Source organism: Pristiophorus japonicus, chromosome 15 (genome assembly GCF_044704955.1).
Source record: "Pristiophorus japonicus isolate sPriJap1 chromosome 15, sPriJap1.hap1, whole genome shotgun sequence".
Classification (NCBI taxonomy): Eukaryota; Metazoa; Chordata; class Chondrichthyes; family Pristiophoridae; genus Pristiophorus; species Pristiophorus japonicus.
In genome coordinates this window covers 177,862,763-177,887,606 of record NC_091991.1, presented here as the reverse complement: position 1 = coordinate 177,887,606, position 24,844 = coordinate 177,862,763, and the positions used below count along the sequence as shown (strand labels likewise).

Genomic DNA, 24,844 nt, shown 5'->3' with positions numbered 1-24,844 from the left:
CTATTCTCTAAAATATACACAAGGACTGCAGTCTCTGCTATTCTCTATAATATGCACAGAACCTGGGGTCTCCGCTATTCTCTAAAATATACACAAGGACTCCAGTCTCTGCTATTCTCTATAATACGCACAAGGACCTGCAGTCTCTGCTATTCTCTATTTTCTATAATATGCACAGAACCTGGGGTCTCTGCTATTCTCTATAAGAACATAGCCTTGTAAAATAACCCCTTATAGAGAGACAAAGAAGCCCTGTATCTAATACTGAAGAATAACATGCCCTCTGTACCTCTCATGGAGATATCAGGCGCCTTTCCTATTACAATGTGATTGCCGACTCTGGATGTTACAACAGCAGTTTGGCTGTGCCTGATTTCTAGTCAGCTGCCTCTCTGCTCCTTCAAACCTGATACCAGGGACCCATCACTGTATTCATTGCCTTGTCACTGTGTAGCTGCCTGTGTGTATCATTAGCATTTTAATCTTTCCAAAGTACATTAGTACGTGCGCTCAGAGAGGGGAGTCGTGCTGATGTGATAACCAACCACAGGCACTGAAGAAGGCAGCCACGAATAAAGCTTCCGCCTGGACTCATTTCCACCTCACAGAGCAGAGATTTACACCAGGATTGAAAGATAATTCTTTTTTTTATTGTTCGGATCATATATATCTTTTTCTTTTCCATAAAATGTTTCGTGTTGGTCAGGGTTGAGAGATACCAGCCCCGTGGGAAAGGGGGAGGTGGTGGAACACTGTCAGTATCAAGCACTCCCAGTCAGGGTAAGGCACGGAGTAAACCTCCCACTCTACTCTGCACCAAGCTCAAGGAAGCATTCTCCACTGCACCAGTGGGACATTCTTCCCATTATTCTTATTTTCAAATCCCTCCATGGCCTCACTCCTCCCTATCTCTGTAATCTCCTCCAGCTCCACAACTACCCCCCACCCCGAAATATCTGCGCTCCTCTAATTCTGCCCTCCTGAGCATCCCTGATGATAATCACTCAACCATTGGTAGCCGTGCCTTCTGTTGCCTAGTCCCAAGCTCTGGAATTCCCTGCCTAAACCTCTCCGCCTCTCTTTCCTCCTTCAGGACTCTCCTTAAAATTCTCTTTGACCAAGCTTTTGGTCAGCTACGCTAATTTTTACTTATGTGGCTCGGTGTCAAATTTTTATTGCATAATATTCTTGTGAAGCGCCTTGGGATGTTTCACTACGTTAAAGGCGCTATATAAATACAAGTTGTTGTTGTTATCTACTGGATTCTGGGGACACAGGAAGGTTCAGGGCAGGACGAGACTTTTGCAGTACATCCAATTGGCCCCACAGGTTAACTAGTAACAAGTAACCCTTAAGGTGTCAGTTGTGGCTCAGTGGGCAGCATTCTCGCCTCTGAGTCAGAAGGTTGATGTTCAAGTCCCACTCCACAGGCTTCAACACAAAATCCAGGCTGACACTCCAGTGCAGTACTGACAGAGTGCTGATCTGTTGGAGGTGCTGTTTTTCAGATGAGACTTAAACCAAAGCCCAGTGTGCCCTCTCGTGGATGTAAAATATCCCATGGCACTATTCAAAGAAGAGCAGGTGAGTTCTCCCTGGCGTCCTGGCCAATATTTGTCCCTCAACCAACATCACTAAAAATAAATGATCTGGTCATAATTGCTGTTTGTGGGAGCTTGCTGTGCGTAAATTGGCTGCCATGTTTTCTACAAGTGACTACACTTCAATAAAAAGTAATTAATTGGCTATAAAGTGCTTTGGGACGCTCCGAGGTTGCGGGAGAACAACTTGAATTTATATAGCGCCTTTCATGACCATGAGACGTCTCAAAGTGCTTTATTGCTAATGAAGTACTTTTTGAAGTGTAGTCACTGTTGTTATGTAGGAAAAGCTGCTACATAAATGCAAGTTCTTTCTATCTTGTCATTCTACACATCTCTTATTCTTGAGTGAGATTGTTAACATAATGACAACAGCAACTTGCCATATGACGCCGTAAATGTTGAAAAATGTCCCTTCACAGGAAATGTAATCAGGCAAAAATGGACACCAAACCCTTAGGGATATTAGACAGATGATCAAAAGCTTAGTTAAAGAGGTGGGTCTTAAAGGAAGGGAGAGATGTAGAGAGGCGGAAAGAACTGCAGAGCCTGGACCCTTAGAGCTGATGTCATGGCTGACAATGGCGGAGCGTACAGCAGGGAATGGGGGGGGGGGGGGAGGTGGCAATGCTATGGTCCAGTACTGAGGGAGTGCTGCACTGTCAGAGGTGCCATCTTTCAGATGAGATGTTAAACCGAGGCCCTGTCTGCTCTCTCAGGTGAAGGTAAAAGATCCCATGGCACTATTCAAAGAAGGGCAGAGGAGTTATCACCGGTATCCTGGACAATATTTATCCCTTAACTACCATCACTAAAAAAGATCTGCTCATTATCAAATTGCTGATTATGGGACCTTGCTGTGTGCAAATTGGCTGCTACGTTTTCCTACATTACAACAGTGACTACATCTCAAAAGCACTTTGGGACATCCTGAGGATGTGAAAGGCACTATATTAATGCAAGTTCTTTCTTTTGAAGAAGGTGACAGAGATGGGGAGGGGTTTAAACACAAGGATGAGAATTTTCAATGGGAGGCATTGGTGGACAGGAAGTAAAAGAGAGTCAGCAAGGACGAGTTTGATGGGTGAACGGGACTTAGTGCGGGCAGGACATGAGCAACAGAGGTCACGCTTATGGAAATTGAGGAATGGGAGGCACGCAAGAGGAGTGTTGGAGTAATCGAGAATGGCGGGAGATAAGGATAATAATTTCAGTGGTGTTTGGGCTGGGGTAAGGGTGGAAGCGAGCCATGTGGCGGAGGTGGGCCATGTGACGGGGTGGAAGTAGGTGATCTTGGTGACGGTAAGGATACGGATTGGAAACTCCGCTCAGTACCAATTACCACGAAATAAGGGACAATTTACTATGTAGGGCACATCCAATTGGAACTAGGTTGCGACGAACCCAATTCCATTCACATGCGTCCCTTATAGGCAACAGAGGGGAGATGTTCATCCAAATCAGGCTCGGATGACTTGAAATAGGCATTTCTACATCACCCCACACACCCCTTATTTTTGAGGCTGATTTCTCTATTTTCTCCTGCTCTATCAACAACACAATTGTATCTCCCCAGAAACCTCCATAGATACTCCCTCTGTACACAAACTGCCCACATAGAATGTTACAGCACAGGAGGCCATTCGGTCCCTCATGCCAGCTCTTTGAAATAGCGATCCATTTAGTCCAGCTCACCTGCTCTTTCCCCATAGCCTTGTAAATTTTTCCCCTTCAAATATTTATCAAATTCCCTTTGTAAAGTTATTATTGAAACTGCTTCCACCACTCTTTCAGGCAGTGTATTCCAGATCCTAACTTGCTGTATAAAAAAATATCCTAATGTTACCTCTGGTGCTTTTGCCAATTACCTTAAATCTGTATGCCTCTGGTTACTGAACCTTCTTCCACTGGAAACAATTTCTCCTTATGTACGCTATCAAAATCTTTCAGGATTTTGAATGCTCTATTACATCTCCCCTTAATCATAGAATAGTGCAGCACAGAAGGAGACCATTCGGCTCATCGAGTCTGCGCCAGCTCTTTTGAGGAGCAATCCAGTTAGTCCCACTCCCTGGCTCTTTTCCTGTATCCTTCATTTTTTTCTCCTTCAGCTATTTATCCAGTTTCCTTTTGAAGATTACTATTGAATCTGTAACAACCACTCTATCCGGCAGTGCATTCCAAATCCTAACAACTCACGTAAAAAAGATATTCCTCGTGTCGCCTCTGGTTCTTTTGCCAATCACCTTAAATCTGTACCCTCCTGTTATCGACCCATTGAAATCGGTTCTCTTTGCTCTAAGGAGAACAACCCAGTTTCTCTAGTCTCTCCACGTAACTGAAGTTTTTCATCGCTGGTACCACTGTAGTGCAGCTCCTTTGCACCCTACACACACTCACTCTGTACACACAGCTGCCCATGAGCAGCTACAAGCACCCTCACCAGCAGCAGGGCTGAGGCAAATCACGCCTGGCCGCCTGAGGTGGCTGTGAGATGAAACCAGCGGAGGGAATGCTGGTGGTTCTTATCCCCACAGGAGATCTTTTAATAAAATGCAGCCTGATTATTAAAAGTCGTGTCACAGAGGAGTTGCATGCAGACCACTTAACTTGACTGAGCAACACATGGAGCTGGGCTGGTGTCAGACCCATGCAGATAATGGACACCGTGTGGGGTCAAGGTCAGCATTAGCACTTTACCCAAAGCAGATGAAACCACTCATCCAGCCCGGGAGGCCGGCTGTAAAATTGCCTGCACACAGATAGAATACACAATGATCAGTGGCAGGCTCAAAGATCTCTCTCGGTGAAGGCGAGAAAGACAGAGACAGAGAGAGAAAGAAAAAGAGATACACAGAGGCAGAGACAGACAGAAAAAAGAGAGAGAGGGAAAGAAAGAAAGCGAGAAAGAAAGGCACACTTTAATTTATATGGGGTGAGTGCAACAGCTCACGGTCTGAAGCCTCAACAATTCCACCCCAACCACAATTCCCCCTCCCCCACCCAAGCAGAGAATCCTTAATCTCCGTCCCCGCTCATTCGTTCCTTCACTCTATTGATTCAGGCTGGTTGTTTTCGGGTCTTCCCCACCTCCTCTCTCAGAGGGCTCTGTTGCCTATGCTGAGCTCCCCTTAAAGATTCCCAGTAAAATGCCTGACATTCCTCAGAAATGAAATGGCTGGAGATTAGTGCAGCAAACTCGGGAACCCTTGACAATGAGACTGTATGTGCAATCAGCATAAACTAAATAGATTTTTTTTAAATCAAAGCTATTTTTAACTCCCAACGTCTGAACAGAATCTAATGAATAATCTCAACACAGAAACATTCCCTAAAGGAAGGCCACAGATTGCAAAGGCAACATTCTCCTTCACAGAGAATGACCACTCTTGTCAAAGCAGGTTTTATATTATATATACATATATTTGTTAGGCAGATGCTGTTAACTTCCTTCAAAAAGAAGCTGGATAAATGCTTGGGGATGGGAATACGGGTCGGATTGAGTTGGTATGGGATTGAGCTATTTCATATACCCAGGGAAGAGAAACATCACCCGGGGAAAACAGTGGGGGCTCAGCTCATGTGGGTATTGGGGGATTTGTGTGACTGTTTTGCAGAGATAGTCTTCAGGAGATTATATGGGAGGGGAGGGGAGGGAAAAGTGGGAGGTGGGAGGGTGAGGTGGGAGGGAGGAGAGTCGGGGCGAGGAGGAGAGGAAGGCTTATGGGGAGGGAGAGTAGAAGGGTGGAGAGAAAGAGGGGGAGAGGGCGAGTGTGCGAGGGAGAGTGTGTGAGCGAGAGGGAGGGGAGAGGGGGAGAGAGGTTGGGGAGGGAGAGCGAGAATGGGGAGGGATGGTGAGGGTAGAAAGGGAGACAGTGAGGGGGTAGAGGGTGAGGGGAGAGTGTGAGAAGGAGTGAGAGGGGAAGAGATAGATAAGAGAAGTAATGGGAGAGGGAAAGGGGATAGTGCAAGAGGGGTGAGGGTAATAGAGTTTATCAATGCTCCCAGACATAAACCCACCAGCAAGGCAATACCTTGTGGAACATAAGAAATAGCAGGAGTAGCCACCTGGCCCCTCGAGCCTGCTCCACCATTTAATAAGATCAGGGCTGATCTGATCATGGACTCAGCTCCACTTCCCTGCCCGTTTCCCATAACCCTTTATTCCCTTATCGCTCAAAAATCTATCTCCGCCTTAAATATATTCAATGACCCAGCCTCCACAGCTCTCTGGGGCAGAGAATTCCATGGAGAAGTTATATAACCATTAGAAATGCGTTGCTGGGGTGGGTGGACTCATGGCCGGGGGGAGTTGGTGCAGCTTTAATTTCACCCCTTTTCCCATTTGAAATCTGAGTCTCGCTGAGCTGGGAGGGAAAATTAAAAGCAGAGCAGTTTACATGAGCAGTTCCTGGCACCTGGCTAGAGGGGTCACTACCGGTGCACTGAGAGAGCCCTTTCCTCTCAGCCCCAGAGATGCCAGCTGAGGCAACGAATGAGGGGGTGATTTACCCCCAAAAATAACACTCCCTTAAAATAAAACAATTAGTTTCTGACTGCAGGACACAGTGCATCATGTTCTCAGGTGTATGGAGCAATTGGGAGCCTTTATTTGCCTCAGGGGCCCTGTGCTAGGTTAGGGGGGAAATGGGGGAACTCAGCGAGGGCTCCTGCTCCAGCAGCCGAAAAGTGCAAGTGCAGACATCTGGGCGATGGCAGAAGTGGCCGCAATGGTGCCCCCATGGTCAACCACACCCTATTTGGAACAGAGGAGGATGAGGGGAGACTTAATTGAGATGTATAAAATTATGAGAGTCCTGGATAGTTTTTATTTATTCATTCATGGAATGTGGGCGTCGCTGGCAAGGCCAGCATTTATTGCCCATCCCTAATTGCCCTTGAGAAGGTGGTGGTAAGCCGCCTTCTTGAACCTCTGCAGTCCTGGTGATGAAGGTGCTCCCACAGTGCTGTTAAGGAGTTCCAGGATTTTGACCCAGCGACGATGAAGGAACGGCGATATACTTCCAAGTTAGGATGGTGTGTGACTTGGAGGGGAACTTGGAGGTGATGGTGTTCCCATGTGCCTGCTGCCCTTGTCCTTCTAGGTGGTATAGGTCGCAGGTTTGGGACGTGCTGCCGAAGAAGCGTTGGTGAGTTGCTGCAGTGCATCTTGTAGATGGTACACACTGCAGCCACGGTATGTCAGTGATGGAGCGGCAGGTCGTAGTCGTAAAAGAAGCGGCGGCCTTGGAGCAGCGTGGCGACATACCACTGCAGGGTAAAGCACGAGCCGGTCCGGGTGGGCAACGGCTGTGAAGAGGGCGACTGGGTTGGACGTCACCATAACCCAGATCGGTGATTGGAGCGTGGGCAGGTACAACAGGAGCGGGGAGGTCAGGGTGAATGAGCGGCGAGAGATTGCAGAGCGATGTGATCGGGGCCCAGGAGAGGCGTGCGTTCGGGGCCCAGAAGAGGCGTGGGCCCAGGGGCAGCACGGGCCAGCCCACACTGCGATATGTGTGCGCACTAGGTCCATGCAGCAGAGCTGCTCTCCAGTCGTCTTGGTTAACCCTTGTCACTGGACCAAGACCTAGCTCTGTCAAGCCCGTGTGATGGCTGGTGTGCAACGGCCACCACACGTTAAAAAAATCCACACACAGGCATCTTCCACCCTTCAATATGCAGTTCAGGACCTGGAATATCAGGTCCGTCATTAAAACACCTGTGAATTTATTGAACACATACATCCCTTTTTGGCATGGAAGCAAGTCATTCTCGATTTGAGGGACCGCCTAAGAAGAAGAATATTTAAGGTGGTGGATGGGCTGCCAACCAAGCGGGCTGCTTTGTCCAGGATGGTGTCGAGCTTCTTGAGTGTTGGAGCTGCACTCATCCAGAGCGGTCAATAACCAGAGGGCATAGATTTAAAGTAATTGGTAAAAGGATTAGAGGGGAGTTGAGACGACCCTTTTCACCCAGAGGGTTGTGGAAGTCTGGAACTCATTGCTTGAAAGAGTGGTCGAGGCAGAAACCTTGATTGCATTTAAAAAGTACTTGGATAAGCACTTGAAGTGCCATATCATACAAGGAACAGCCAAAACCTGGAAAGTGGCATTAGGCTGGAATAGCTCTTTGTCGAGCCAGTGCAGACAGGATGGCCCAAATGATCTTCTTCTGTGTAAATAATTTCTATGGTTCGGGATCTCTCACACACAACCCCCACCCCCTCTCCCAAAAAACGGTTCACAACAACGTATTTAGATACCACCTTTAACGTAGTGAAACATCCCAAGGCGCTTCACAGGAGTATTATGAGATTAAAAATTTGACATCGAGCCGCATAAGTAAAAATTAGCGCAGGTGATTGGTTAAAGGTGTATTTTTTCAGGAGCATCTTGAAGGAGGAGAGGCAGAGAGGTTTAGGCAGGGAGTTCCAGAGCTTGGGGCCTGGGCAACAGACAGCACGGCCACCAATGGTTGAGCGATTATAATCAGGGATGCTCAAGAGGGCAGAATTGGAGGAACGCAGATATCTTGGGGGGGTGGGGGGGGGCGGAGTGATGGGGCTGGAGAAGATTAGAGATAGGGAGGGGGCGAGGCCATGGGTGGGATTTGAAAACATGCATGAAAATGTTGAAATCAAGGTATTGCTTAACCGGGAGCGAATGTAGGTCAGCAAGCATAGGGGTGATGGGTGAGCAGGACTTGGTGCGAGTCATGACACAGGCTGCCCAGTTATAGATCACCTCAAGTTTACCTGGAGTAGAATGTGGGAGGCCGGCCGGCCAGGAGAGTTAGGGTGAGGTACTTGGGGACTGTCCTGATCGGTTGGATTACATACATAGGATATACGGCACAGAAATGGACCATTCAGCCCAACCACTCCATGCTCCACTCGAGCCTCCTCCCGCCTTTCCTCATCTAAATCGATCAGCATAACCTTCTATTTATTCCCTTCTCCCTCATGTGCTTGTCGAGCCTCCCCTTAAATGCATTAGATGGAAGTGGGTGGGGGTGAGCAGGAAGCCAGCCGGTGGTGGTGGGCGGGCGGGAGGGAGGGGGGCTTACAACGCCTGCCCTGGTCAAATAGCTAAAGGCTCAACCTGAAAGACAACAGCCTCTCCAGGCGGGGCGTCGACCACGAAAAGCCCGCCTTCGGAGGGTCGAGCGGACAACAACGCGCCCCTGCTCAGGCGCCCCCGTAGCAACGCGCGCGTGGGGAACAATTCCGAAAGGGGGGAACGCGTGCGCGTGCTGGCGACTGCGGCTGCGCAGTGGGAGAGAGAGAGCGCGCGCACGAGACCCAATCCCGGGGGTGCGCGTGCACGGCGGCGGGCAGGCAGGCAGGCAGGCGCGCTCCAGATTAGCGGCTGCGCAGTAGGGGGGGCGGGGAGAGAGAGAGTGAGAGAGAGAGAGAGAGAGAGCGCGTCCGCACGCAAATGCGAGGAGGTCACGTCCCGTCGATCAGTAAGTGCTTCAGGGCGCTGACCAAAAAAAAATAAAAGAGCTCGATGGATGGTTGAGCAGGCAACCGTCACGGCAGGTTTAATGCACTATAAATATGAGAGCGTCTGCAGCAAATTAATTTTACAGCGAGCCCTGCCGCAGACTCTGCTCATTGCCTAGCACCCCGAGTCCAATCACACACATACCTACCAGCCTTAAAGGGGCAGCCACCTCCCTTAGCCCAGTTCCTCCTTAAAGAGGCAGCCACCTCCCTCGGCTCAGTTCCTCCTTAAAGGGGCAGCCACCTCCCTCAGCCCAGTTCCCCATGTCCTGGGGCCAATATTTATCCCTCATGTCAACATCATTAAAACAGATTACCTAGTCATTATCACATTGCTGTTTCTTGTGCGCAAATTGGCTGCCATATTTCCAACATTACAACAGTGACTACACTTCAAAAAGTACTTAATTGACTGTGAAGTGCTTTGTGATGTCCAGTGTTGGATAAAGGCGCTGTATAAATGCAAGTCTTTTTTTTACACAGCTGGGAACACTCATCATCATAGGCAGTCCCTCGGAATCGAGGAAGACTTCCACTCAAAATGAGTTCTTAGGTGGCTGAACAGTACAATACGAGAACCACAGACTTTGTCACAGATGGGACAGATAGTCATTGAGGGAAAGGTTGGGTGGCACTGGTTTGCCGCTACAACAGGTCTCAATGACTAGGTCAAGAAAAAGGAGAGATTTTATTCTTCAATCTGTTCCTGATGCCCTGGAAGGGAAGGATTTAGTGTGGGAGATGGGGTGGGAGGAGGATGGATTTAGTGGGGGATGGTGAGAGTTGGGGTTGGAGTATGATTATGGCTCAGCTCTGTGACTCTCACCTTCTTTAGGTGAGATGTTAAACCGAGGCCCTGTTCAATTTGAGGCTAAAGATCCCCCAATGATAGAAAAAGTAATCTGGTTACCGACCCTTCACGCCAGTGGAAACAGTTTCCAAATGGTTTGATCCCCAATCCATCCCAAGTTAGTAGAACTCAGTCAGGATGGAAATCCGACAGGAAAAATTGACCTCAGTGCCTCTGGACATGGGATGGAATGGGAGGGGAGGGATGGAATGGGAGAGGAGGGGCTTGGAGACAGAATGGGAGGGGTGGGGTAGACTGGAATGGGAGGGGTGGGGCGGGGGGAATAGGAGTGGTGGGGGGAATGGGAGGGGTACAGGGGATGGAATGGGGAGGGGGGACGGAGGAAGAATACTTTCCAATACCAATAATCCCTTTTTAAAAAATGTAGTTCACCAGGATAGAACATCCAAGGTTGGTTTTAGACCAGCGAGGGTTAAAACTAACATTTCAAAACACCACCAACTAAACACCAGTTAATCCATGCCAGGAATCACAATACAAGAGACTATAATCCTTTGCATGGTTGCTAGGGTAGCCCGGTTGCTAGGGTAGCCTGGTTGCTAGGAGCCTGATCTTTTACGTGCAATTTTTGCTCAGATTTTTTTCCACGTTCTTTGCTGTTCCTCCCCCCCACTTCTGTAAATTGGCGATGATATTGGTGTAAAGCCCCACCTGATTGTACAGGGAAAAATACCAAGCACTATCGAGAAAGCCATCTTCACACAACTATTGCCTTGAACAGACAGTCCTCTGGGAGTGCTTTATAAATAGCCGCACATACCTAGAGTGTTATTGATTCTGTACACTTCAGCAACAAGCCATAGGTATCCTAGATTCATGTTTAAGAAAGAAACAGGAAATCTACTGCCTTGTGTGACACTGAGGCAAACAGACAAGGAAGATCCCAGTTCAAACCGTGGTCAGTGCTGAGGAAACAGCATCTAGAATACAAGCTTTTAACCCTTGGTGGTCCGAAACTCAAAACTTTGACTAAATGGCACCAAAATATGAATTCACAACAACAACTTGCATTTATAGAGCACCTTTAACATAGTAAAATGTCCCAAGGCGCTTCACAGGAGCATTATCAGATCTTTAAAAAATTGGCACCATTTCCAATCAACATGGGTGACACTCCTTATCATTTTATACTTCTTAAATCCCTGAGATTCTACAGTGACCAGTACAAGCTCTGAACTAATATAGAGCTGGTGTCAGCCGTGGCACAGTGGGTAGCTCTCTCGTCTTTGAGTCAGAAGGTTGTGGGTTCAAATCCCACTCCAGCGACTTAAGCATGTAATCCAGGCTGACACTCCAGTGCAGTGCTGCAGGAGTGCTGTGCTGTCTTTCAGATGAGACATTTAACTGAAGCTTTGTCTGCCTACGTAAAAGATCTTAAGGCACTATTTTGAAGATGATTCTCTCCGGTGTCTTGGCCAATATTTATCCTTCAACCAACATCACTAAAACAGATTATCTGGTCATTATCACATTGCTGTTTGCTGTGTGCAAATTGGCTGCCTCATTCCTACATAAAGAAAGATGCATTAATATAGTACATGTCACGACTGCTAGATGTCCCAAAGCTTTACAGCCAATTAAGTACTTTTGGAAGTGTAGTTACTGTTGTAATGTAGGAAAAAGAGACAGACAGATAGGGACAGAGAGAAAGAAAAAGAGATACAGAGGCAGAGACACAGACAGAGAAAGAGAGAGAAAGAAAAATAGAGACACAGAAAGAGAAAGAAAAAGGGATAGACAGAGGCTGAGAGACAGAGAGAGACAGAAAGACAGAGAGAAAGAAGAGAGAGAAAGAAAAAGAGAGACAGACAGAAAGAGAGAGGGAAAGAAAGCGAGAGAGAAAGACAGACACACTTTCATTTATATAGGGTGGGTGCAACAGCTTACGGTCTGGATGCAGCTGATGAAGCCTCAACAATTCCACCCCAACCACAACCTCTCTCCCCCACCCAAGCAGAGAATCCTTAATCTCTGTCCCTGCTCATTCGATTGTCCAATGTTGTACCCCAAAATGTTACAATAAAACAGAGAAAACACAATCCTTCACAACAACTAAAGTCAGATCAGTTCAAACAGACTGCACCAGCACCATGGAGAGATCCCACACTCTCATTGGCGTTCGGAATATTTTTCTTTCTGACTCTCCCTCTATGCATCTGGCTATGTTTCTCCCAGCAGGTCTCCTCTTTCTCTAATACACTCTCATTCTGTGTCTGTGTGACCATCACTCTCTCTGGCTTCCCTCTCAAGAAGTCAATCTCTGCCTGCCCTCACCTTCCCTCACACAGTCTTCCTCCCTCACACACACTCTCTATATCTGTCTCCTTCCTTCATTGTCTCCGTCTATATCCCTTCCTCACATTCCCTCCCTTTCTGCATCTCTCTCGCTCTCACGTTCTGTCTTTCTCTTATGTTTTCTCTGCCTGTCTTTCTTCCATTCCCGGTCTTTCTATCTGTCTCTCTCCCATACCCTGTCTGTCTCTGCCTCTGTCTGTGTCTCTCCCATACCATGTCTGTCTAACTCTCTCTTATACTCTCACTGTGTCTCTGCTTCTGTCTGTCTGCCTCTCTCCCATACTCTCACTGCCTGCCTGCCTGCCGTTCTCTCTCTCTCTCTCTCTCTCTCTCTCTCTCGTGCGCGCTCTGCGTTTCCACATTGCTGCAGTTGAATTGCTCTTGCATCCTGTAGATGCTCCAGGAATCACGTCTCTTCCTCATTATCCTGCTGTGTGTCAGAATGGAGCCATCTGTTGCACGTAATCAAATCAGCAACACAGACAGATGCAGTCTTATTCACTGATGGGAACACACTGCTCCCTCCACTGAAATCTTACCATATACAGATTTACTTTTTCTTTTCAGCCCTCAAGGTGCTTGACTTTTGCTGGGGTACAGTTTCACGACCTGTCTGACCCTCCATTACTTTCAACCTATTCCTGGTTAGTGATTGTGGCCACGATATTCGACTGTGAGGGGTATCACTGCTGAACATTGTCCAGTCCTCGCTGGACGTATTCACATGCACCCTTTCCAGCAGGAGTCACGAGAGAGCCATCATGATTTCTCTCTCTATAGCCTAGGGCACTGAGGCCAACTATGATGCCCGTCCCACCATCCTGGCTGAGAGTGGCACAGACCCTTGATCAAATTGGGAGGGGACGGCGGGGACCTTTGTCGACTGTGTGGCTCAGCACCACGCAGTCAGACCATTCGCCCACGAAAAGGCCCAGGACTTTATTCTTTATCATCAATAAATACCTTAAAAATATCTCAGAGAAACAGCAAAATCATGGCCCAAACTTTCACCAAGGATTTCCCCGCACTGAGGAAAGTTTACAAGCTAATTGTTTAACCCTTCTCCCCGCCTCCCCAAACCGCTCGACACAGACCATTTGAAGTTCCCCTATCACCATGACAACAGCCACATCATTTATAATGTTGCCTCGGATTTTTCCTCCCCTCACTCGGGTAAATTATTAATCGCTGGATTTTGCGAGCAGTGTCCAGAACTTCCATTGATTCTGGACACCTTATAGACTCATACAGCACAGAAGGAGGCCGTTTGGCCCATCATGCCTGTACCAGCTCTTTGAAAGAGCTATCCAATTAGTCCCGCTTCCCTGCAAATTTTTCTTTTTCAAGAATTTATCCAGCTCCCTTTGGGAAAGTTACTATTGAATCTCTTTTCCAGCACCTTTTCAGGCAGTGCGTTCCAGACCATCATAGCTCACTGCGTAACGAAAAATTCTCTCACCTCCCCTTCTGGTTCTTTTGTCAATTATCTTAAATCTTTGTCCTCTGGTTGCCGACCCTCTTGCCAGTGGAAACAGTTCCTCCCTATTTGCCTTGACAAAACCCTTCCTAATTTTGAACACCTCCATTAAATCTCCTCTTAACCTTCTCTACTCAAAGGAGAACAATCCCAGCTTCTCCAGTCTCTCCAAATCGTCAATGGTTTCCTTAATGTATATCACCAATAACACTAGGTTTATGAAGCAGGGAGGTGGAGTTTAATTTAACCTTCAGTTAACTTTATTGATAGGAAAGGCAGATAACAGTTGCCTCCTGAGTGCCTATGTGACATCTTGCCAGTCAATTCAGTTCTGAGATCAAGGGAATCTTTATTTTATAATAAAGTATAGTCGTCAGACTCCAATAAACTCAACAGCACGAGTCACAGAAGTGGGAAAGAAACCTCTTAAATATTTCCAGATAACTCGTTTAATTCTGAGCCTGTGACAGCACAAATCCATGCGCACGGAGCTTGATGAAGGATTCATTCCATGCAAGTTAACAGAAAGACTTTAAAACCCATTTTTAAAAAATTGCCACATAAATAAATAATTTGATCTTTGGCTCAGCAGAAGATAATTTTTGTCATAGAAAATATATTTTTCTAAGTGAAAACCATGGAAGGAAGTGATTGATGATTCAATAAACAGACCAAATCGAGGCAAAATTATAAAAGGAGACATTTATCTTTGAGCAATGGTGACCAATGAGGTAGCGTATAGCCACTGTACAGGCACCTGACGATTGCAATGGAAGAAGTCTGGTTATAGAATTGAATGTGTCCCAACGTATATCATGCAGGGTACTAAACACCGAGGTTGAATTTTAATTTAAGCTCCACTAGTATGGGCCCCAAGCTCTGGAACTCCCTGCCTAAACCTCTCTGCTTCTCTACCTCTCTTTCCTTCTTTAAGATGCTCCTTAAAACCTACCTCTTTAACCAAGCTTTTGGTCATCTGCCGTAATTTCTTCTTATGTGCCTCTGTGTCAAATTTATCTGTTTTGTCTTATAACACTGCTGTGAAGCGCCTTGGGACATTTTACCATGTTAAAGGTGCTATATAAATAAAAGTTATTGTTGCTGTTGGGGTTGCCACGCTTCCAGGATTGTCCAGGAGTCTCCAGGAATTGAAGATTAATCTCCAGGACACTGCTGTGAGCAACACCCGGGAGACAAGTCACAGGGGCATTAAAAAAACTTTTTTCATTTTCATTAGTTATAAAAATATTGGAAATGGGGAAAATCGACTGTTTGACGGATCATCCAATCAGGTAACGAAGAGCCTTCGCTTTCCGATTGGCCGTTGGTCATGAGATTGGAGGCAGGAGATCATGTGATGAAACCTCCAGGAAACCTCCAGTGACTACTGGGATACTGTTTACACTGTACATTAATGATTTAGACGAGGGGATTAAATGTAGTATCTCCAAATTTGCGGATGACACTAAATTGGGTGGCAGTGTGAGCTGCGAGGAGGATGCTATGAGGCTGCAGAGTGACTTGGATAGGTTAGGTGAGTGGGCAAATGCAGTATAATGTGGATACATGTGAGGTTGTCCACTTTGGTTGTAAAAACAGAGAGACAGACTATTATCTGAATGGTGACAGATTAGGAAAGGGGGAGGTGCAATGAGACCTGGGTGTCATCGTACATCAGTCATTGAAGGTTGACATGCAGGTACAGCAGGCGGTTAAGAAGGCAAATGGCATGTTGGCCTTCATAGCGAGGGGATTTGAGTACAGGGACAGGGAGGTATTACTACAGTTGTACAGAGCTTTGGTGAGGCCACACCTGGAGTATTGTGTACAGTTTTGGTCTCCTAACTTGAGGAAGGACATTCTTGCTATTGAGGGAGTGCAGCGAAAGTTCACCAGACTGATTCCCGGGATGGCGGGACTGACCTATCAAGAAAGACTGGATCAACTGCGCTTGTATTCACTGGAGTTCAGAAGAATGAGAGGGGATCTCATTGAAACGTTTAAAATTCTGACGTGTTTAGACAGGTTAGATGCAGGAACATTGTTCCCAATGTTGGGGAAGTCCAGAACCAGGGGTCACAGTCTGAGGATAAGGGGTAAGCCATTTAGGACCGAGATGAGGAGAAACTTCTTCACCCAGAGAGTGGTGAACCTGTGGAATTCTCTACCACAGAAAGTTGTCAAGGCCAATTCACTAAATATATTCAAAAAGGAGTTAGATGTAGTCCTTACTACTCGCGGGATCAAGGGGTATGGCGAGAAAGCAGGAATGGGGTACTGAAGTTGCATGTTCAGCCATGAACTCATTGAATGGCGGTGCAGGCTCGAAGGGCCGAATGGCCTACTCCTGCACCTATTTTCTATGTTTCTAATACATCCAACATTGCATCCCACTCATTAGTGGCTTTATTGGTGATATACATTTAGGAGCAAAGTTGAGGATCATAAGAACATAAGAACATAAAAATTAGGAACAGGAGTAGGCCATCTAGCCCCTCGAGCCTGCTCCGCCATTTAACAAGATCATGGCTGATCTGGCCGTGGACTCAGCTCCACTTACCCACCCGCTCCCCATAATCCTTAATTCCCTTATTGGTTAAAAATCTATCTATCTGTGACTTGAATACATTCAATGAGCTAGCCTCAACTGCTTCCTTGGGCAGAGAATTCCACAGATTCACAACCCTCTGGGAGAAGAAATTCCTTCTCAACTCGGTTTTAAATTGGCTCCCCCGTATTTTGAGGCTGTGCCCCCTAGTCCAACGAGTAAAGACCCAGTCTACTCAATCTATCATCATAAGGTAACCCCCTCATCTCCGGAATCAGCCTCGTGAATTGTCTTTGTACCCCCTCCAAAGCTAGTATATCCTTCCTTAAGTAAGGTGATCAAAACTGCACGCAGTACTTCAGGTGCGGCCTCACCAATACCCTGTACAGTTGCAGAAGGACCTCCCTGCTTTTGTACTCCATCCCTCTCGCAATGAAGGCCAACATTCCATTCGCCTTCCTGATTACCTGCTGCACCTGCAAACTAACGTTTTGGGATTCAAAAGAGTTTCATGCACAAGGACCTCCAGGTCCCTCTGCACCGCAGCATGTTGTAATTTCTCCCTATTCAAATAATATTCCCTTTTACTGTTTTTTTTCCCAAGGTGGATGACCTCACACTTTCCGACATTGTATTCCATCTGCCAAACCTTAGCCCATTCGCTTAACCTATCTAAATCTCTTTGCAGCCTTTCTGTGTCCTCTACACAACCCGCTTTCCCACTAATATAAAGAAAATTTAAGAGTAGCATAAATTCTGTGAAAATATCTGTCCTAACAAAAAAATTCAAGTTGTAAATTATGTTCTACTTTACCTTATATTCTTATTGGGGTCGATTTTAACTGTTCCCACCAGGGTGGAATCTGGCAGCAGTGGGTCAGCTTCAATGAAAGCAAAATTGTGCAGAGCGAAAAATGGGTGGCTCACCCACTACCTCTCGTACCCCGAGCAGTGGGAACAGTAAAATCAACCCAATTGTGTTGGGTTTTTGCAGATTTCAGATGACTACCTGACTAAAAAAAACTATCCGACCAAAATCCAATCATTTTCAGAAGAAAAGCTGTGGATAAAAGCTCCCTGATCCCTAAAGGGCAATGAATCAAAACTCCAGAATATTTATCTATCCCTACATATCCATTGATTAGCTTCAACCCATTTCCCTCCCTTCCCCCGACACAGCAATCCGGCATAACAGTAATGTAGAAACAAGAGCAGGCCATCTGGATCATTGTACCAGCTCCACACAGGAACCATCATCATCATCATAGGCAGTCCCTCGGAATCGAGGAAGACTTGCCTCCATTCCTGAAGTGAGTTCTTTGGCGGCTGAACAGTCCAATAGGAGAGCCAAAGACTCTGTCACAGGTGGGGCAGACAGTCGTTGAGGGAAGGGGTGGATGGGACTGGTTTGCCGTACGCTCCTTCCGCTGCCTTTGCTTGACCTCTTCACACTCTCGCCGTGCTCGAAGTGCTCATCGCCCTCCCGGATGCACTTTCTCCACTTCGGGCGATCTTTGGCCAGGGATTTCCAGGTGTCAGTAGTGATGTCGCACTTTATCAGAGAGGCTTTGAGGGTGTCCTTGTAACTTTTCCACTGCCCACCTTTGGCTCGTTTGCCATGAAGGAACTCCGCATAGAGCACTTGCTTTGGGAGTCTCGTGTCTGGCTTGCGAATTATGTGGCCTGCCCAGCAAAGCTGATCGAGTGTCTATATAAACAGTCACCAATGCGGTTGCTGACCCAATATACTTTTTGAACAAATTTATCAACACAACATCAACTGCTTTTGAGGGGACTCTTTTTCCCCATAAATACTATTTTGCTGGAAGGGGTTGGGGGGGGGGGGGCGATCTTCTCATATCTAATCTCATTTAAAACCTGTTAATTTTAAACCTGTGTCTTCCAGTTCTCTATTCACAGTCCAAATTAAATTCTCAGATTTCATCTTTTACTTTACACTTCCCCCAACAATACGAAGTTATAAACTTATTCAACGGATGACCAGAACTAATGGAAGGCCTAGTCACTGCTAACAAAATCCAGCCATTAATAATTTACCTGAGGAAAATCAAAGACAACCATAATAAACGATGTGGCTGTCTCCATGGTGATAAGTCTCCAGCAAAATCTCACAAACAGTCTGCCGGGGAAGGGGCGGTTAAGGGGCACATCCAGGTATTCTGCTAAAGATTAGTGCCAGTTTGGGGTGCATAGATACACACACACAGCCACATATCAAAAAGCACAGGAACATGTTCTACACACACCGACATTATGTTAGGATTGTCTGGAAATTAAAGATTAATCTCTTAGACACGACACTATGCGAGCAAAACCAGGAGAAAAATCACAGGGGAATTTAAAAAATGGTGCATTTTGTTTTAATTTTCTTTGAACACTTTAGTTTTTGCATAGAATTTACAGCACAGAAACAGGCCAACTCTCCACAACAGCATACCCAAGATCAGGAATTGAATAGAAGAGGGAGAGGAGGAAAGGGAGGCCCTTCGATAGTAAAAGAAAGACTTGCATTTATGTAGCGCCTTTCACGAGCACCAGACATATCAAGTATTAGTATTAACACCGTGTTAAGTATCAGCTTGGCTCATTGGTAGTGCTTTGATCTCTGTCAGAAGGTCATGGGTTCAAACCCCACTCCAGGACATAATTTAAACCACACTCCAGTGCAGTACTGTGGGAGTGCTGCATTGTCAGAGGTGCTGTCTTTTAGAATAAGATGCTAAACTGAAGTTACGTCTGCCTGTTCAGGTGCGAGTAAAAGATCCCACGGCATTATTCAAAAAGGAGCAGGGGTGTTCTGGTGTCCTGGACATTATCTCATTTCTGTTTGTGGGACCTTGCTGTGCGCAGTTTGGTTGCTGCGTAACAGCAACTGCACTTCAAAAGTAATTAATTGATTGTGAAACACTTTGGACGTCCCGACGATCTGAGATATAAATACAAGTCCTTTCCCACCACATTTCTCAGAAACATCTCAATGTGCTTTGCGTACAGTGAATTACTTTTGAAGTGCAGTGACACGTTATGTAGGTTTGATCTAGCTATGGTTCTCCTTTGGTTGCTTTTTGGTAGGGATAGGAACAGGAGGAGGCTATTCAGCCCTTCGGGCCTGCTCCACTGTTCAAGTCGATCATGGCTGATCTGCATCTCAACTTCATTTACCTGCCTTTGCTCCATATCCCTTCATATGCTTATCCAACAAAAATCTATCAATCTCAGCTTTGAAAGCTCCAATTGTTCCCCAGCATTCACAGCCTTTTGGGGGAAGAACGTTCCAGGTTTCTACTACCCTTTCTGTGAAGAAGTGCTTCCTGATTTCACTTAAGGGGTTTGGTCCTTAATTTTAAAATGTTGCCCCCTTGTTCTTGATGCCCCCACCAAAGGAAATATTTTCTCTGTATCTCCCCTATCAAATCCCTTTAACAATTTAAACATCTCGATCAGAATACCCCTCAATCTTCTATACTCAAGGGAATACAAGTCAATTTAAAGCAACCTGTCCTCATAATTTAATCCTCTAAACCCTGGTATAATTCTGGGTTTAGGTGTCCCTTTTATTGTCTCCCTCTCACAGCCTTACCACCCACAGTGTTTCTCAACTTCCTTGTCTGCCTTGTCGTATTCTTCCCTCCCATAGTTGTGGTTGTATCTCAATTTCCTTGTGATAAAAGGTTTCTAATCACCCATTTATTTGGCACTTGCTCTGCAGTATTCCTTATTCTTTCAGAATGCCTCAAATTGATACCAGGGATATCCTGATTTTGTGACAAAAGGTCATCGATCTGAAATGTTAACTCTGTTTGTCGCTCCATTTCCAGCATTTTCTGCCTTTATCCTGATAATTGCTCTCTAAAATGTTTCTACTGTAACTTTGTATTGCTAATCATTACTTTTGTACTCTTTTCGTGTATGGATTTGTTAGTTATCTGGAATGATTGTTTTTTGCAATGTGCATTTGTTTTATTTCTACTAGATTTATTATAGTTTTATTAAAAAAAGCTGGAGTCTTCTGTGGTTCTTTTGCTAGTTCTATGGATGCTGGGATAGTTCTGTCTCTTATTAGCATTCCTTTGCTTTCTCTCTCTAGACAGCAAGAGGAGAGGGAATAGAGCTGAGCCCCAGCTCCGCTAACAACTCCCAACCCATAAGGGAGCTCACAGACATTGGAGTAGGAGGCATGTCGAGGGTCAGAGGTGAAGTGGAGCCATGTCAAAGGTCAGAGGTGAAGTGGAGGCAATGACAAGGGTCAGAGGTGAAGTAGAGCCATGTCAAGGGTCAGAGGTGAAGTGGAGGCATGTCAAGGTTTGGAGGTGAAGTGGAGGCATGTCAAGGTTCGGAGGTGAAGTGGAGGCATGTCAAGGTTCGGAGGTGAAGTGGAGGCATGTCAAGGGTTGGAGGTGAAGTGGAGGCATGTCAAGGGTCGGAGGTGAAGTGGAGGCATGTCAAGATTCAGAGGTGAAGTGGAGATATGTTAAGGCTCGGAGGTGAAGTGGAGGCATGTCACGGTTCAGAGATGAAGTGCGTATGTCAAAGGTCGAAGGTGAAATGGAGGTATGTCAAGGGTCGGAGGTGAAGTGGAGGTATGTCAAGGGTCGGAGGTGAAGTGGAGGTATGTCAAGGGTCGGAGGTGAAGTGGAGGTATGTCAAGGGTTGGAGGTGAAGTGGAGGCATGTCAAGGTTCGGAGGTGAAGTGGAGGTATGTCAAGGTTCGAAGGTGAAGTGGAGGTATGTCAAGGGTTGGAGGTGAAGTGGTGGCATGTCAAGGTTCAGAGGTGAAGTGGAAGCAAGCCAAAAGCAGCCGCTGGATCAAATTAAGAGTGCCACTGAACATATGAAACAGCAAGTTGATCCCTTAATGCAGAGTTTCAGATTGGGGCTATTGGTATCCTTCCCCTCAGCCACAGGGACTAGAGCTGGTGAGGGTGGCAAGAGACTCCTGAAGATGGCACTGTGTCTTGTGTAGGTAAGTAATATCTTGTTTTCATCAGGGGAAAGATCTCAAGTCCCAATATTTTGACAAAGGAGAATCAAGGGGCAGAAATCCAGAGTTTCTAAGTTATTCTCCAACCCCTGCCCCTTTAAGCCACATTGGCAGTTTGCAGAAGGAATTTGTTTTGTGCAAGTGTTTATTATGGTGAAAATTTAGAGCTAGGAATCTTGATCTGTGCCTTTGTTTCTTTGCTCTTCTTCCCTCTCTCACTATCTCCAAACTGAAGCACACCCACAGATATAAAGTTTGGGGATGGGATGGCGAAAAGCATGTCAGGCAATTCTGAGATCTGGAAAGGTGGGGGGGCAGCATAAACCATGCCCAAAATATTTGGAGGGAGGGGGGAGAACACACTTTTCCCCATAGTTCCCGCTCCAGTGCTTAATCTTATCTTTGATTGTTTACATTAAAGCAACTTTATTGTAAGTTGTGCATAAAACAGGAAGAAATTGACCTATTGAGCACCTTGAAAGCTTAATGGGTACATGCATCGCCCACTGTGGTGCTGAGGCATGCAGGCCAGGAAGATCCCAGGTTTGATCTGTGTTGAGTTTTCTGGTCTTAGCCTATAAAGGGGGTGCTGCATTCGATCAGAGTACCCCTTGGCTGGGGAGGGAGGGGGGGGGTGGTGGGGAATCAGCTAAGGTCACTATCCAGTGACCCCCAATCAGGCTTGGATGTGATTCCTTCCACAGTCGATCAGCCTGCTGACACTGTCTAGAATAATGACAAGGGTTGTGAATCTTTGGAGTTCTTTACTCCAGAGGGCTGTGGATGCTCAGTCAATGAGTATATTCAAGACTGAGAGCGATAGCTTTTTGGGCACTAAGGGAGTCAAGGGATATGGGGATCGGGCGGGAAAGTGGAATTGAGGTAGAAGATCAGCCATGATCTTATTGAATGGTGAAGCAGGCACGAGGGGCCGAATGACCTGCTCCTGCTCTAATTTCTTGTTCTTATAATGACCATTAAGTCCAGATGGTCAGTGCTCTCTGGACCACCCACCCCCACCCACGACTGGAAAGGGTGAGAATTGATTAAAAGAAACAGATGTTAGTTTTGTATTGGTGGAGTCCCTTACCTTGAAGACTCTGAAAGCCAGAATACAACCTATCATTCTGTTCAAAACTGTCCTTGGGTGGGGGAGAAAGAAGGTGGCTGTCTGGATGGGTGGCATGACCTTTGAACCCCGTCATAAGACTGACAGACATACACTTAATAAACATCTTACAGCTTTCGTCTGGCTGTGGGTTAAAGAAAGAAATAACTTTTGCCGGACACAACCTCAGCACGTCCCAAAGAGTTTTACAACCAATGAAGAACTTTTCTAAGATGTAGTCACTGTTGTAATGTAGCTAATTTGCGCACAGCAAGCCCCCACAAACAGCAATGTGATAACATCTGTTTTTTTTTTAGTGATGATGGTTGAAGCATACATTTTGGCCACGATACCGGGGAGAATTCTTCTTCAAAATAGTGGTCGTGGGATCCTTTACGTCCACCTGAGAGCTCGGCAGGAGGGACCTCGGTTCAATGTCTCATTCGAGAGACGGCAGCTCCGACAGCGCAGCGCTCCCTCAGCACTGGCACTGGGAGTGTCAGCCTGGATGATATGCTCAAGTCTCTGGAGTGGGACTTGAACCCACACGACCTCCTGACTCGGAGGCGAGAGTGCCGCCACTACGTTTGGAACCGACCTCCGGGGGCTTTTGAGCCTTGCTACCTCTGCTTGAGGCACTCCATTATCATTCGACAGCCAGCCCCCGACACTGCTTCCCAACGTATCAGGGCACAATTTATAACCTCGGGTAAACAGAGTTGCACTGGTTGCATTTCATCACCTGCTAATTCTATGGAAAAGGCACCAGATTCCTTCTCCCTCCAACACCCCATCAGCGAGTGACATAGATAAGCTTCTGGGTCGTGCGTTGGCAAGATGTGTAACACGTTGCCCTAATATTTCGCTCTGTCAGGTTAATAAACGACTCTGCATTTCTTCAACCTAGTGCACTGTTCCAAATGCAATATATAATATACACACACACACACACACATATATATATATATAGATATATTTAAAAAATGACTGCTTACATTAAATTCCTCCTCCCCTCCATATCTCTGCCAATGCCTCTTCTTAAGACAGACAGCCTTACACTTAAAGCCAGTAAAAAAACATCTGTGGGTTGCAATTTGCATTGCCAGCCCTCCAGATACAAGCAGACAGGTTACCCTATAAGAGCCTGTCTGTATACCCAGCAGTAGAGACTGCATCAACCAACAGCAGTCAGCCAAGGGGCCTCTGCTCTGTTCAAAGACACGCCAGAGAGAGAGAGAAAAGCATTGCAGAAAAAAATGATTAAAAGCCAGACAGACTTACATCGGTTGTGTCTCTCTGCAGTTTTTGACAAGATTTCTCTCTCCACACAATTCTTTTCCCCTCCTCCTCCTCTTAAAAGACATTAGACTTTGAAATTGACAATATCAGCCGGGGGGTGGGGGGGTGAAATGACCAGCTGATCCCTGCTGCAAGAGGAAATCGGACATCAAAAGCATGCGTTACAGAGACAGGAAAAACAGCCACCTCTGGCCACTTCGGATATGGGCTCTGAAACGCCGATTCTGCTCAAGATCGGCTCCGATTCTCGTCTACACCGCCCCCTCTCCCTCCCCAGAGCCAGTCACACGCATCAATTCACAGCAATCCTTTGCCCCCCGGGTAGGTGTTTTTTGTTGTTTGTTGCGGGCACTGCTAATAGCTGGCAAGATTTACCTGCAGTCATTTTCTGCTTCCCAGGTCTTCTTTATCTGTTCCACAGGGAATGTGTGTGTGGCAGAGACGGGGGGGGGGGGGGGGGGGGGACAGAAAGGGAGGGAGGGGGTAGAATCCAACAAAAAAACACAATCCAGATCGTTCAGAAATCCAGAGAGAGAAAAATGCAGATTTTTTATTAACTCTTCATTCTTTCTGCGCAATTTCAGCAGCCATATTGTTCAAACTCACAGGGAGAGAGAGAAAAAACAATTAAAGACCGGTGGCACCTGAATGGATGGGTACTAATCTCTGAAATCCACCCAGTGCAGGTTTTTTTTCTCTCACATGGCTAAGTCCCAGATAGCTCACAGCTGGGGCGGGGAGGGAGGGCCTTGTGAGGAGGTACTTCCTCCTGTCAGGTAGACTCCTCTCTCTCTCTCTCATATACACACACACAGATGCAGTTCAGCTTGTGCTTTGCTAGCGGCTGTCCTACACTCCTCTCTGCTGTGTGGTTGTGCTGGGAATATAAGAATAGAGAGGAGGGGCTCAACTCGGACAAGCTCCCCATCCTAATGAGGTTTCTTCCTTAATAAATTATATATGTTCTAATTAGAAATGCAAGGCCCGTTAGATTAATTCACCATTAATCCACTATAACTGCATTTGTTTAAAATGTTAATGGGTGCCCTTAAGGGGATTTATTGTGAGTAAAAAGGGTGCTGTCTTGTCATATTGTCCAAAAAATACCATTATGAGTATGGAAACTAATATCAATT

At 46.3% G+C, this 24,844-nt stretch overlaps 1 protein-coding gene and 1 long non-coding RNA gene across 3 annotated transcripts in view; one reads left to right on the top strand and one right to left on the bottom strand.

Moving 5' to 3' along the window:
* Positions 1-8,754, bottom strand: part of LOC139281267 (transcription factor 20) — a 28,730-nt gene extending 19,976 nt beyond the window's left edge. The window contains exon 1 of one of the 2 annotated variants that reach the window (XM_070901346.1): positions 8,705-8,754. The gene's annotated coding sequence lies outside the window, so the exon portion shown is untranslated. Of the gene's footprint in view, positions 1-8,358; positions 8,443-8,704 lie in introns of those variants that run through there. The other variant, XM_070901345.1, reaches the window with a different exon arrangement.
* A 250-nt stretch (positions 8,755-9,004) lies between these two features.
* LOC139281268 (uncharacterized) lies at positions 9,005-23,269 on the top strand. The gene is made up of 3 exons (XR_011596856.1): positions 9,005-9,068; positions 20,408-20,535; positions 22,727-23,269. It is a non-coding gene; the product is annotated as an uncharacterized lncRNA (long non-coding RNA).
* Positions 23,270-24,844: the final 1,575 nt, after the last annotated feature.